The sequence below is a fragment of the Notamacropus eugenii genome, chromosome X, assembly GCF_028372415.1.
Source record: "Notamacropus eugenii isolate mMacEug1 chromosome X, mMacEug1.pri_v2, whole genome shotgun sequence".
Taxonomy (NCBI): Eukaryota; Metazoa; Chordata; class Mammalia; order Diprotodontia; family Macropodidae; genus Notamacropus; species Notamacropus eugenii.
In genome coordinates, this window is record NC_092879.1 from 4,076,088 (window position 1) to 4,090,826 (window position 14,739).

The 14,739-nt window shown below is 41.6% G+C and overlaps 1 pseudogene; it reads right to left on the bottom strand.

Annotated features, from left to right (window-relative positions):
- Window positions 1-6,821: 6,821 nt before the first annotated feature.
- Window positions 6,822-14,264, bottom strand: LOC140515818 (putative phospholipase B-like 2 pseudogene; annotated as a pseudogene).
- Between the last annotated feature and the right edge of the window lie 475 nt (window positions 14,265-14,739).

Consider the following 14,739-nt stretch of genomic DNA (forward strand, 5'->3'; position numbering starts at 1 on the left):
AGCCATCATGTGGGCACCCCTTAACCCCCCTCCCCCGTGCCTTTGCAACCCTCCATTACAGTCAAGGGAAACTCTGCTAATGAAGGAGGAAATCAACCAGAGTGGTCCAGGTAAAGATGGAGGCTTTCTCTGAATTGCTGGAAGTGACTGTGTGTGTTTGTCCTCCTTTGCCAAAGAAAATCATGCCATCAGAAAAATGATCACATGACTTTGTTTTGAGTGAGAGAGAGGTGTGCAGGTCACCATCCTCACTTCTTCACCAGAGCCATCTGAATTCACTGACCAGAGATTCATAAGGATGACTGGAGGTGACCCAGGATGAGGCAATTGGGGTGAGGTGACTTGCCCAAGGTCACACAGCTAGTGAGTGTCAAGTGTCTGAGATGAGATTTGAACTCAGGTCCTCCTGACAACTGTACTGGTGCTCTATCCACTACATCACCTAGCTGCCCCTGGAGGTGACTGAGGCTCATGATCAAGCCACATTCTCATCAGAAGGTGCTAAAGACTTTGAGCCCACCTCCTCTTTCATGTGTCCACACCTCCTGATTAATTGTTCACCAATCAGTATTGATTTCCACCTGTCAAGGCCACAGCCTTTTCTTCGGTTATTTAAGCATTCAGTAATCTCCATGGTTTTGTCTTTGGTCACTGAGAGAAACCACTAACCAGTTCAGGTATTCTTGATACTTAATTTCCTTCAAGCTACAACTTTCTGTATCCTGTGTTTATGAAGGAAAGGAAGCTGTGGAAAGGGACCAGAGTTATGCAGCATGTTTTAGGAGTCATTAGCAAGACAATTTTACAGGCTAAATTAGAGATTATAACTAAACATCTCTAGGCATTTTAAAAGTGCTTCTACTGTGGGAGGAAAGGTCACATTACTCAAGATCATTTTAAGAGAAAAAGGTATCCTAGAAATCAAAAGGGGAGTGGTCCCTAAGGAACAATAATACAGGGGGAGTGAGAAGTAAGGATCTTAAGGAGAATTTTAACTTGAATAACTACTCTTTCTATTGTTAATTACCCAAGGCCTTGTGTTTATTGTTGTTGTTGTGTTTGTCCTTCACTCTCAAAGAGGACCATGACATCAAGAGGAAGGCATGACTTGACTTGCATTTGAGGGAGGGAGGGGTGTGCAGGGTCACTAAACTCACTTTCATCTACTGATCCATCTGTATCCAGTGGCCTGATGCCACTGGGAGATGATGCGAGGATACAATGGAAGACCTTGGCCCTTTCAGGCTATGGTCCTATAGCATAGTCACTTCGAGTGAGATACATCGATTCAGTGAATAGGTTTCTTTAAGTAGTTGCACAAGGGATGGCCCCTTTAATAAAAAAATAAAATAAAATAAACCTGGGAAGTGAAGACCTTCAGGGTTCCTGGGTAAACCAGGGACAATTGCTACTTAGTATTTAAACCTGCTCTCTGCTAGGTTGGTGGGGACTTGTCCAGTGTATGAGCTCCAAAGTGAATTGGTTTTGAGGCTTGATCTTTGAGCAAGAGATGTAACCAGTAAACACAGACGAAAAAAGGCAGGTTTTGGGGATAGGACACAGGAGGGGGAGGAGGAGGACAAGGAAAAAGAGGAGGAAGAGTAACTACACAAGCAGACATTTAACAAGAGCTAACTGACTAACTGAATCTGAATGTGGAAATAAATTTCATTTTAACTCAGAGAACCACCAGCTACTGGGTAAATTTACTTCCTGCTTCCTTCTTATTCCTGAAATCCACTAGTGAACTATCAGGGACAAGATCTCCTACCCAGATTTTAGAATTCCCTGCTTTCTGATAGTATTCTATCCTGGTAACAATTAATATCATTTTTGAATTTTAATAAGGGAAAATACCTGAAGTAATCAACTAGAGTGCTTTGTTTGGCTCTAAAAATGTCCTTTCCTGTGTCAGCAACTTGAAATACCTGTTTATGACAGGATGCATACAATCAGATTGATAGAATTTTTTCTTATATGCCAAGAGAGATGAAAACAGACATCCTAGGATCTTAATTTCTAACTAACTCTATCTTGTTAATTGCCTTGTCTCACTGAATTGACACCTTATACAACTAAGACACTTATGTTGCTATGACTCGGATTTGAAGTGATGGACGAGGAAGGAACAACTCCCCACCTCGCCAATGCCAAGAGATTTAAAGGCTTCAGAATTCATTTTTCCTGAATTCTTAAACCTTGACGGAGTCGGGTAAGTCCTCCTATTCCTAGTTTGCAAAGAACTCCCAATAGTTCTGCTGAAGTCTGAAAATTTCCTTTAAGCTAACTTTGGGGCGGGAACCAATTCGGGTTAAATCGCTTTGCATTACCTAGGTCTCCTTTGATGATCGGTCTTAAGAAAATCAGTACCAGCATTGGTAGTACTAGTGTCAATTAATTAAAAATTGCGTGAATTATGTTGGCCACGATCAGACTTTTTTGCACCTGTCAGTTACTTCATCTTCAAAGCAAATGAAGTTTAAAGGTCAAAAATCTTCTTGCCAGCAGTGGGAAAGTTTTCATCTTGAGTTTGCTGACATGGGAGAGGAAGAACAAAAGGCAGGAGCCTCTGCTCTTAAGGCTCCCAAAGCTGCTTCAGCACCAGCCGAGTCCTGGCTAGCTCCCCCTACCGAAAGGACCCCAGCCTGCCCTTCCGTTTCACTCCCTCTACTCTATTCCTCACCTCCTTCTTACCTTCCCCTTTCCTTCAAAGCTTTGATCTGGAAAGGATGACTGCTTCTAGCGGTTATCTCTTCCCTCCTTGTCTTCCCTTACCTGCTCTAGCCCTGAGGAGGATAACTTTGTTCAGTTTCAGTTTCCTCCTCTTCCTGCTCGCTTCCCTCTTTCCCTTAAGGGGAAAGGTCTTGAGGAAGACAGTTACAATCTACCTACAGACTAGAGGCCTGAACCTATTTCCATGGGGCCTATGCTTCTAAGGTAGTTAGTCAGAAACATCGGGGGTGTCAAGGCTTCCCACCTCCAACAACCCATAGAGGTGTTCCCAGAAAAGGGTGCAGGATCCACCCTTATTCTATCAGGTATTGAATTCTTGGAATCCCCTTTCCTCGGAATAATACTAGGCAATACATGATGGGGATTTCTAACCAGCTTCTGATTTCCTCTCTCTCTGTTGTTAATTGTGAGGCCTATACTTTTCCTGTCCTTAGTTGTCAAGTTGTCTGTCAGTGTATGTCTCTGTCCATATCATGTGTGTTGTGAATAAGTCTGTTATCTTGTAAGACTGAAAATGTAAGAAGCCAGAGATTTCTAAGGGCTTCAGCTCGGGAAACAAACAAACAAAACTTTTAAGACTTTTCCTTGTTGTTCTGCTCTGGCCAACCTGGAATTACAATGGAAAGTTAGATATAGCTAAAAATCATCTCAGGAGATTTTGTAGGTTGTTGAAATGAATCATTCGAAAGGTTGGAAACTGATCATTTGGAATTATTGGAAAAGAACTCCAGGAGCTCACCTTGCTAAAACACCTCCTCCCAATCCTGATAACTTAGCATTCTCCACTTCCTCCTAGAGTTAAGAGAGTATCCCAGAACGGGGATTTTTTTTAACAGCTGCAAGGGTTCGTGTCAACAACTCTCATTCCAGATTAAACTACAAAGAAGAGAATGAAGGAAAAGTGTTGGGAAAGCAATTCACAGACTGGCAGTGATTCTAACAGTCCTGTGTCCTTGGGCACCTTGTAAACCACCCTTCTAGGGAAAGGTTGGAAATATCACCCAGGTCCTATACATTCTGCCCATGCTCTCCCAGCAGCTGAAACCTCCCCAGGCTCAGTAAATTCTGGACCTTTGAGGCAAGGGATGGGTGGATGGATCAGATCTGTGGAGAATATTTGCTAAGCTCTGCCTTCAAGATTTATCACCACTGGGATACCAGACTTTCTGCTCTTGATAAACTTTTCAAAGGGGCCTAAACAAAGATGACATCAGACTTTGATGGCTTTCCCAAGAATCTGGACCAGACCTGCACGAAGAACAGCTCCTTCCCAACTGAGCCACTTGCATACCTAGGACTTGTTGCTTAGAGGTTTTCCATACCTTTCTTGGTTTATAGGCCAAGCCTTCAGCTTGTCTTTGACCAAAAGCAGGAAATTATGGCACTTATCATCATTTTTCATATTTAATAAGGCTTGAAGCCTGAACAAATCAATCAGACTGCTTTGTTTTGCTCTAAAAATGCCCTTTCCTGTGTCTGCAACATCAATGACCTATTTATGACAGGATGCCTACAACTAGAATGATAGGATTTTTCTTTTCTTGATATGCAGAGACAGAAGAAAGCAGACATCCCAGGATCTTACTTTCCAATTGACTCTATCTTGTTAATTGTCTTGTCTCAGAAAATTTACAACTTGTACAACTAAGAAAATTCCTTTCTCATGGTAAAGTATATTTAAGCCTAGTCATTCTTTCATCAGGCAGAGGTTTTCCTTCTGAGTCCAGGGCCATGTAACCATTAACTTTAAGGAAATGAACAATATGCATTTAGCCTGTTTGCATTTTCTAACCAAATTTCCAAGTCCACGGTCCCTACAAATTGCCCACCTCAATCACAGCAATGAATTTAAAACTGTAAACATAAGTTTTTCTCTTTAATTTTTTAGGATTACTTTTTATTGCAGATTAACAGCACACATTTCTTTAGTCAACTTAAGCTTTACAAAGCACTTTCCTCAAAAACCATATGTGGAGCTACCTTTCCAGCCTTCTTGCTTTTCCCCACAGACAGAATTCCTTTTCTCACCTCTATGTCTTTGCAACGCATCCTGGAATGCACTGTCTTCCCACCAACAATTCACAGAATCCCTCACTCCTTTCAAGACTCAGTGAAAGCACTGCCTTCTACATGAAACCGTTCTTGCTCCCCCAGGTTACTAGTACCATTCCAAAGCTCAAATGTACTGGGTATGTATATTATACATTCATGTTGTCTTCCCCATCAGAAAATAATCTCCTCAACATTATATATTGTCTACCTATCCAGTGCCTAGTACAATGCCTGGCATATTGTAGGTACTCAGTATATGTTTGTGAAGAAATCAGTTGCCTTAGACAGGCAGTGTTTGGAGGTCAAGATCCACATCTCACTTCCCACTTTCTCTTCTTTAAAGTGAGAGGATTGTACTCTGTGACGTCTCAGGCCCTTCCAACTCTAACATCTTAGTGCTGGGATTCCTACAGAGCAAATGCCTAACCCTAAGCTTATGATACTTCAGTATGCTGTCAGCTTGGGAATAGAGCATGCAGGGGATGTTAGTATATAGGGATTACAAGAGAATGAAAGAAAGCTTGCAGTTAGGTTTGTGTGTGAGGAAGGACCAAGAATTTTTCAGTAAACAGTAGAAAAAGGAGTGGAAAAGAGAAGAAAGAGAGAGAAGGGGAGAGAACAGGGGAAGAGATGAGAGAATAAAAGGAAGAAGAGGAGAGAAAAGAAGAAGGGAAAGAGAGGAGAGAGGAGTGCTGTAAACATTTCTGCACTGATTATTAGACCTGAGTTCGAATCTTGGCTCTGAAATGGAAACGAGCTGTGTGAACCTAGGAAGTCTCTGACGACCTCTTTCTCCATAAAAAATGTGGGGATCATAGGGAATAATCGTGACAATAAATAGTAGCCATCATTTACATAGTGCTTTAAGGTTTCCAAAGCTCTTAACAAATATTATCTCATGTGATCCTTATAACAACCTTGAGAAGTAGATGTTCTGATTACCTCCATTTTACAGATGAGGAGCGGGGTGGAGGCCATATACTCTCTCTTTTAATAATATTGCATCCTTTTCTGGCATGGCCACTAGAGCCCAGGGCTCAGTCCCCAGAAACCCCTCGGGTATTTTGAGTGTGGACATTGGGAGGGGAGGGGCTGCAACAGAGGTTGCTCAGGAGTAGGAAGGCATAGTTCTCTCATGGAGACAGCTGCTTCCCCACCGCCGCCTTCTCTCCAAGGCATCCAGAGCTGTAAGCATGGTCAATCGCTCCCCTGCCACATAGAGTGGGTCTTGCCAGTGCAAGTTGGGAATGCTTAGCTAGGGTGAGGCGGAGGCAAGACTGGGTACAGGGCAAGGCAGATGTCAACAAAGGACCACCAGACCAGGAGCCCCACCCTAGGCCCAAAAGGACCAGCTCACATCCACAGTCCCCACTTATGTCAAGGTCAGGCACTAGAGGAAGAGTTCACAAGCCTAGGCAGCTACCACTGGGAAGCAGGAGAGAGGGACAGGGAGCCCAGAGAAATCTCAAATCTCCAAATCCAGAGTTTCAGGGTAGTTTGGTGGTCGTTTGCCTTTTCCAAATTTGTTCCTGAAGGGCAGTTCAACGAAGAAGGCTGACACTATGGACATGGGGGGAATGAAGCAAGGGTCATGCCTAGCTCCTCCACCACCATGTCTGGGGGGAGGGGATTCAGTCTCAGTAAACACAGCTGTAAGTAGGAGGTGCCCAGAAAGGGGCAGAGGAAGGTGGGAGTCTGCTTCCTCAATGACACAGGTCTGGGGAAACAGGAAGCAGGCTACTCAGATTCCAGCAGATCTTTGAGGGTTTCAGCCCAGAAGCCCCCTCTCCTCTCTTCCTTCTCCAGGAAAGTCACCTTGGCTTGGCAACAGGAAGTTTAGAGGTGGGAGTCTGGAACTCAGGAGGGAATAGGAGGAATGGGGCTGGTAAACTGGTGGCCTAAGGCCTTCGAAACCTCTTTGGAAAAGGCAGGTGGCTCAAGAGCCAGTGAAGCAGCGGAGAGTGGAGGGAGCTCAGCCCTCCGGGCCTGGCAGATATTTTCCTTGCGGTTTCCGGGTCAGCTGGACAAACAGGCAGTCAGAGGGGATGAGGAGAGGAAGAGCCAACTCCTAATGTCACTGTGGTAAAGGGTGTTAGGGTTGTGGGGAGAGGGGTTTCACTCCCAGGAGAACTTGATGAGGAAAACTTCCAGAGGTCTGGATGGCCCGTGTAACAGCTTGTCAAAGGGTGAAGAGGTCCACTGGAAGGGGTCACACACTGCTATCAGGTGGAAGTCTTTGGAGAACTCATAAGAAGTAACCTTCATATCAATGCCTCCAAGGGATCTCTGAGATAGAGCAAAAAAGGGGTATGTCCCATTAGCTGGGTTGAGGTTTGAGTGGGCTGAGATGGCATTCTCCTCATTCTACATAGGGTTGTGGTCCTCACATAGGGACAGGGGATCCTGGGGGAAGTTGTTGAATCTCATCAGCTGGATCATGGAGTCCATATCTTGCACCAGCGGCTGATTCGGTTCAAAGGTCTGGGCTGGGGGGCTGTTCTTGTATGAGAACCAGTCTCCAAACTGCTTCCCCAGGTCAGGCATCCCACTGCCATTGAACATTGACTCAAAATACAGTAAGTTGCAGCTGGCTCAATAGCTCTTCTCATACAACTCCTGAGTCTTGTCAGACACCACCAACAGACTCGGAATCTGCTCAAGAATAGTGAGCAAGCCATTCATGGGCTTGAAGTTTCCCGAATCTAAACTATTGTTATTTACGATCATGCACGTGCTGCTGTTGAATTTCTTAAAGATGGCAGTCCACGTGGAGCCATCCTGGGGTGGTCGTTTAGACACAATATTATTTAGCCACTAGGGAACGCGGTTCTGAGGCTTAACTTACTTCTGCAGCTCCGCGTTGCTGTTACCAATGGTTGTCTCTATGATCACCAACCCACTGCCCAAGATATAGACTTCATCACAGGAGAAGTTGGTCCCAGGATTGGAGGAGAAAAGCTTCTTGTTCTCAGGGATCAGTGTTTACCCACCTTTGGGCAGAGTCCGGAAACGGAAGTCATATTTCTTGATGATACAAAGCATATGCTTGTAGGAATTCCAAGTCTCATAGGATACCAGGAGCTCACTGTTGTTGGGCAGTAGCTTGATGGGGCTGAGCAGGATCCCGAGCTAATGATGCGCCTCTCCTCGGTCTTGTTCAGGGTCAGCTCCAGGTCCTCCAAATCTCCCGACAGTTGGAACAAGAGGAAGGCAACGGGAGTGACAATGAAATTTTTATATGGGAAAGCTATGCATCCTTGATAGCTGTCCTCCAGTCCCTTGAGCTGCAGGAGAGCAAGCTCCACCTGGTGCCAGTACTCAACGCAATCTACTTCTGCATCCAAGTCAGGTTCAGTTCGATGTACTTCTTCAGTTTCTCACAGCGTCATACTTGAAGGAACTACAGTAATCCACCACTGTGTTCATCCACTACATGTAGATGTGCTCAGCAGACACAGGTACCTCCCCCATCCTAGCTGCATAGGCCTGCAGGGTATCACTAAATTTCTCATTGATAGCCAAATGCAAGAAGCCAAATCCACCCGTTCTCGCAGATGGCGTTGGTGAGGTTGGCCCCAGCAACGCCCAGGTCTCCCAGCCCTCTACCACGTTGAGCTGACCTGTGGCCGAGTCCATCACCACAGAACTGGTCATGAAGGATGGCGGTGGCAGCCTGGACTGAGGCAGGCTCAGCACCATCCCCAGCCTCAGCGTCAGTCCCAGGGCCAGACAGCCGCCCTGATACTAGTTTTTGCCTTCCTAAGACACACTTTGATCAAGGTTTGTTTTTTTTTTTTTTCTGTAGTGCCCTTCAAAGCAATCACCTTAGAATTTCAGCAATTTATGTTTAAAATGGATATTATCATTATCAAGTTTGTTTGTATAAGTCATCTCGGTAAAAATTGTGAGAGAAAAAAGTAGCTCTCTTTCGTTAGGACTTGTTAACTATTGACTCTCTCCAGAGTCTGAAAATTGAAGCATAATCAGAAAAGAGATGAGAGTAAGTACGATTAATTTGCAAATTGCTTTGAGTTGTTCCCTACAGTATCATAATAGATCATCTGTTAACAGAGTTGGGAGAACCTAGAACTCCTTTCCTAGGCTTCAACAAGCCTCTTTAAAAGTTTTTGTGATTATTAAAAACATCTTAATGGATTTTTTAAAAAAGGTATTTTTCCCACAAACTTCTTCTGCAGGTAGTAGTACGCAGTACATATTCTGTCTTTGAAGGGAAAATGTGAGAGGTTTGTAGCTCTTTGGTCTAGGAACCCATAACAGAATTGCAGGTAATCATGCAAAGGGTTATCATTGTGATAGGCAAATTGAAATGGGTTGAAATGAACTCTATAGACTGAAAAGGTTTAACAACAGTATGAGCAGTCTGGAATATGGTTGAAATGTAAAAGAAAGGTGTGTTGTCGGAGTAATGTATTTGAAAGCATCTGAAAAGAGAAAAAAAGTCTGGAGGGAAAATATGAAAGGTAGATAAGAAGGTCTGGGGACAAATAGATGATGTATCCGGTACTCAGCAGGTGGGCAACTGCTCCAAGCCCCTCCTGTTCCTGGACAGTTGATGTCTGTGCCCATGCCCAGGTTTCACATCGTTTAATCAAGTTGAGAAGGTGTGAGCAAATTTAACTTTAAGTAGAAAGATTGAGACTGAAAATTTTGTGGTTTGATTTCAAAGGCAACAGAGGTTTAGGAGAAATTTGATGAACTAGCTGTTCTTAAGTATGTTAAGTGGAACAAATTATTGTCACTTAAAATCTTTTGCAGTGGATTAGCTGGAAATAATAAAGTGCATAACATGAAATGCTGCGAATAAATAGCCTTTGAGGAAAACATAATACTAAATAACTGAAATTATAAATTGAGGTTTTATATGGTAGCATTTGGAAAATACATCCCCACGTAATTGGATTAATTCTGGTCACATTTTAAGTGGAATTCATTATTGTTATTATTAGCATTATTCTAAATCAAGAATCTTGTTAGTTGCATGATTTAAAGTCAAGTTACCCATTATGGGATGCGTAATGCATATAATGAAAAGTACCTAACATTAACTTGATAATTCCTTATGTTACAAATATTTTTAGAAAAGGTCATGGATGCAAATGTGGTATGAAAAATTTTTTTTAAACTATAGAACATAGTAATAACAGTTATCTGAAAATTTGACATAGAAAGGAACCTTTAAAAATGTCCTCATCTGTCAAAGTCACAGTCTTAAAATCCTACCAGATTGCTCATAGTTGAAAGTCACATTGAGTACTTTCTTTTGTAGCAGATTGGCAACTGAGTAGGGTGTCAATATTTTAAGACTTCAACCTCTAACCCCATGCTCAGGTTAAAGTACAGTGACTGAATTTTAGTTAAGACCTAGACATTTCTGAGGAAAACATTTTTATTCCTCAAAAATACAAATCAAATATTGATCTCTAGCCATTGGACCATACTGGTTTAAGAAAGCTCTTTTTTCAACTTTATCTTTAGTTTCCTCTGAGTACAGTTAGATAAGGATCTGGTTAGTTGCGTTTACCTGTCTTTCAGAATGGTCTGCAGGCAGCTTATATTATAAACCTAACAGTATATAAATGTAGGATGTGGTGAAAAATATTGATCATTCTGATCTGTGACTATTATACAAGACCTTAAATGATTCCTTCTACTGTTCAAATTAAGAATTATTTAATAAACTCCTTCTATGAGAGTTCAAAGATTTTTCCCTGAGGTAACAGCAGGCCCTGCCAACATTAGATCACATTTTTTAGGTCTGTTTTTTGCCTTACCCAAAAATCAATCATCTAGAATCTTTTGGAATAAGAAATTCTAAAAGCAAAGACATAATACTTAGCCCGGAATATTTTAAATTAACCAAATGAGAACATGTATGAATTCAAACTGATATGTGTTCCTTTCTTAACTTGATAACATCAACATAGAAAAATAGATACTCTTATAATTCAGTTGTCGTTAGATGAGAAATTCAGCGTTAAACGAAGGACAAACAGACAGATTTCACTTTATACAGATTATAATAATGAAAAAAATATTTTTCTTTGCTTTTAATCAGGACCTTTATCTACATTTTAATCAAATATCTTATTTGACAGGGTTATAAGTAAAAAAAAAGTTCATATATCAGTTTGTGGAAGTTTCACTTATGTTTGTTCTCAACGATTTTCTGTGTAAAGTAATTTAGAGATGCATTCAACTGACTTGAGGTACCTTGAAAAGAAATGGGTTTTATGTTTCAAATCCATGATGTTATTTATTACACTCTGCACATATATTGATAGATATGCAGATATACTGTTGCTACATTATGAGTTTAATTTTTTTTTTAAAAAAAGAAAAAGGTTTTCCAAGCTGCTGTCTCTGAAATACTTGTCTACAGTAAAGAGGAAGTTTCATCTAAAATAATTTTGCTGTCACTTATGAAAATTGTAAGATTGTTGATTAAATTATTAGGAGTTATTTTAAAGAGGCTAATCTAATTAGGGATATTTTTTAGCATTGCGTTACTTAGAAAATTGCATCTCCTCATTGTAAACACTTTCCGATGAGAGGGTGGTGGTAATTAGGAATTAATTTTGTTTGGTAGTTTAGAATTTATTGATGAAATTTAGGGCATTTTAGGCCAACTTAGTTTTAACAAAGTACAAATTTTTTTTTAAAAAAATGCATTCTTGCTTTAAGGTTTGAATAAGACATCGTTATCAGTCTGGAGATTTACAATTACCACATAAACTATCTCTGTGAACTTACAGCTATCACATATTACTTCATTAGATTCTAGTAACTGTCTTTGTACATCAGGGTAAATTTTAACTTGTTTTTGTGAAAGACAAATATTGATGTAAAGGAATGTAAAGTAAAAATCTTCTGTGTAATTTTTTTAAAAGGACTGATGCATTTTAAATTGTTAGCTAATTTATAGCAACTTTTGTGTTTTACCCTACTGTGATTAGTGAGACTTTGCTGTTTGAGGTGAAACCTTTTAAGGACTCTGAATATTCTTTTTGAGCTTCATTCATAGGTTTGTTCTGTCCTTGGGCCAACCTCAAATGAGTACACTACACACACACACACACACACACACACACACACACACACACACACACACGCACACACACACACACATACAAACACAATGAAACAAAAACAGAAATGCACCAACAACTCAGTGCTGACATCTGTGCTGACAGTGACATCTGAGATCTAAGGCCACTGGCCTTATCTGTCAATGGAAATAAGTTTAGGAGGTTTACCTTGAGGAGGCTAAGGTTGGACTATCTTAATTCATTTTCACATACAAGAAATGTGCTCACCTGGTTCCATATACTTGCCTGCTTATGTAAGGATACTGAGCCTTGGGACTAGGCATTTAGGACCAATACATGCAAAATCTGTCAAATGGTGGCTTTCTATAGTGAGGGGAGAGAGAGAATGATGGAGATATCTCAGAATTTAAAATGCTACAAATAATAAATTTAATTTCATTTAAAAATTTATTAAGGGCTTAATTCATGCCAAGTACTGTATTAAGTGATGTCTGTAAGTTAAGAAGTTAGTTAGAAACGAATTCATTTGAGGGGTTGCAAGAAGTAGGGACTTTACGTGGGGAGAAGGAGAGGCCTCAGCCTTGGATTCTTTGCCACTGCCTCTGCCTCTGCTTTGGTTGGAGGAGAAGGACCTCATGAACTGCAAGATCAAAAAGATATTGGACCTCATATCTTTCCACTGTGTCTGGGGATAGGGAGCAAGGGAGGGAGGGGGAGAGACAGAGACAGAGACGGAGGGAGAATCTTTCTTCTTTCTGTTGATCTTGCTTGACCGTCCTTCAGTAAAGAAATAGATACCATCCTTGCTATATAACAGCCTACAGCCTGCTATATTCTTTGCTGCTTTTTCTTGAAATTAATCAGTCTGTCAGTTAGTCAACAAGCATTTATTGGGGTTAGAAAGCCGTGGCGGATAACAGACCTAGGGCAAGAACTAGTTTCTTGACTGGTAACCCTAAGCACATCTGAAGATTCCCTGATCATTCATTTTCTGAAATACAGGAATGTAGAAAAAGGGCCCTGTCTTAGGAGCTTAAACCACCTGTCAAGTCAACTTGACTGGCCCTGCAGAATAATCAATGGTGGTAAATGGTGGAAAGAATTCAGAGCTAGTTGCCACATATCTGTGCCTGCAAAACTGAGTGTGGATCTCTACAGAATGGTGTGACTCTGGACAGCCACCATGGATGAGACCTGATCCCACAGCCCATTCAGTGATGGAAGAACTTAATGTCCACCCAGGCTACAAATAACAGCGTCTCCTGTACTTTGCTTTTCCACATTTCAGCACCACTAGAAAATTGTCAAAGAATGGATATCTCTCCATCAAGGGCTTAGGGTGGTGGTGTTGGTGGAAGGGGGTGGGCATTGATAATGAGACCCTGTGTGACTCCTCACTACAACACATGCTGATATGGTTTTCTAATAGCCTTGACCCATTTCTGAGATTTTGTCCCATTCTTTTCCTTATGTCTCTTCAAAGATAACAGAAGATGGCGGTAGCAGTACTTTCGATGGATTCTGCAATAAGATCTCAGCCAATAATTGCCTGTTAGTTTGGAGGTAGAATTCCAGTTTAATTCTGATTTTAATTTCAGAGGACATGCTCTCATTTCTGCTAGCATGGAGTCTTAGAGTCTTGTCCTTCACTGAGGGTGTCATCTCCTGGAGCTGGAGATCAACTGGAGGGCACAAAGCATTGTGTCTCCTGACTACTTCCCTCAGGTCGAAGCAGGGATGTCTGCATATCAAAATGACACCAGGAAGATTTGAATTCAAGACCCCGTGTTCAAAAACATACTATCAAGGAAGCCACTTCTGTTTTTGAGCCTCGTTTTACTCATCTGTAAAATGAAGTGATTGATGTGGATGAGCATTAAAAGTTCTTCTTTCCTCAGTCACTCTGTATCTCTATATAATGTCATCTGATTGATTTCAATCACTCTCGGGGAGTGGAGTGGAGGCTATTTAGTTACTAAACAGTCAGAGGATCTCATTGCAGTGGATACTCCCTAAAATGATGGAAGGCAAAAGCCATCCAAATTTTCAATATTAAGTGATTTGGGGGGCAGGAGATCCAAGGTGGGGGATTGGAGGCTGCAACCCAGCTGAAATCTCTCATTATTTAGGAGTGGCAGAGCCAACAAAAGGTCAGGGTGAGGCATTCTTATAGTCTAAAAAAACTTGGGAGAGTCTGCTGTAGAGATCTGTGACACTAAGCTGAAGACCTGTCTGGAATGCTCACATATAGCAGGAGCAATACTGATTGCAACAGCTGCTTGAGGAGGTCTGAGCCAAGAGACAGAAAGGGCGTCAGACATCTGGTATGAAAGTGATTACAGGGATCTTGTTGCTAACACTCAGTACAGCTGGTAGTAACACTCGGTACAGCTTGGCAACTCTGTTCCTCATAGTAGTCCTGGTTATGGTTCCATGGTGGAGAGGGGTGGTAGTACATAAGAGTACAGGGGAGCAAGGACCTTTCCTGGATCAAAACAAAAGGACACAGACGAGTAGAGCAGTGATCACACCTTGGACCACATCTCACCAACTTAGGATCACCAAAGACTTGTAGTCTCCCAAAACTAGCTCTGTAAACAGCAGTGTGAAAAAGCTTCAAGACTGGGACAGTGCTTCTGCTTCCACAGGGAGATGCCCAATTTTAACATATAGTTCAAAGTCAATAAATAATCTGGAAAAAATGAGCAAACAATACTAAATAAATAATAAAAAGCTGCCTTGACTATAAAAAGCTATTATAGTGGCAGGGTAGACCAAGACACAAAATCAGAATAAGGTGATGAGGAAACAGCAACAAAAATGAGAATTGGACCAAAGAACAGGAAAAATTCCTGGAACAGCTAAAGAGAAAAGAATGGTAGAGTAA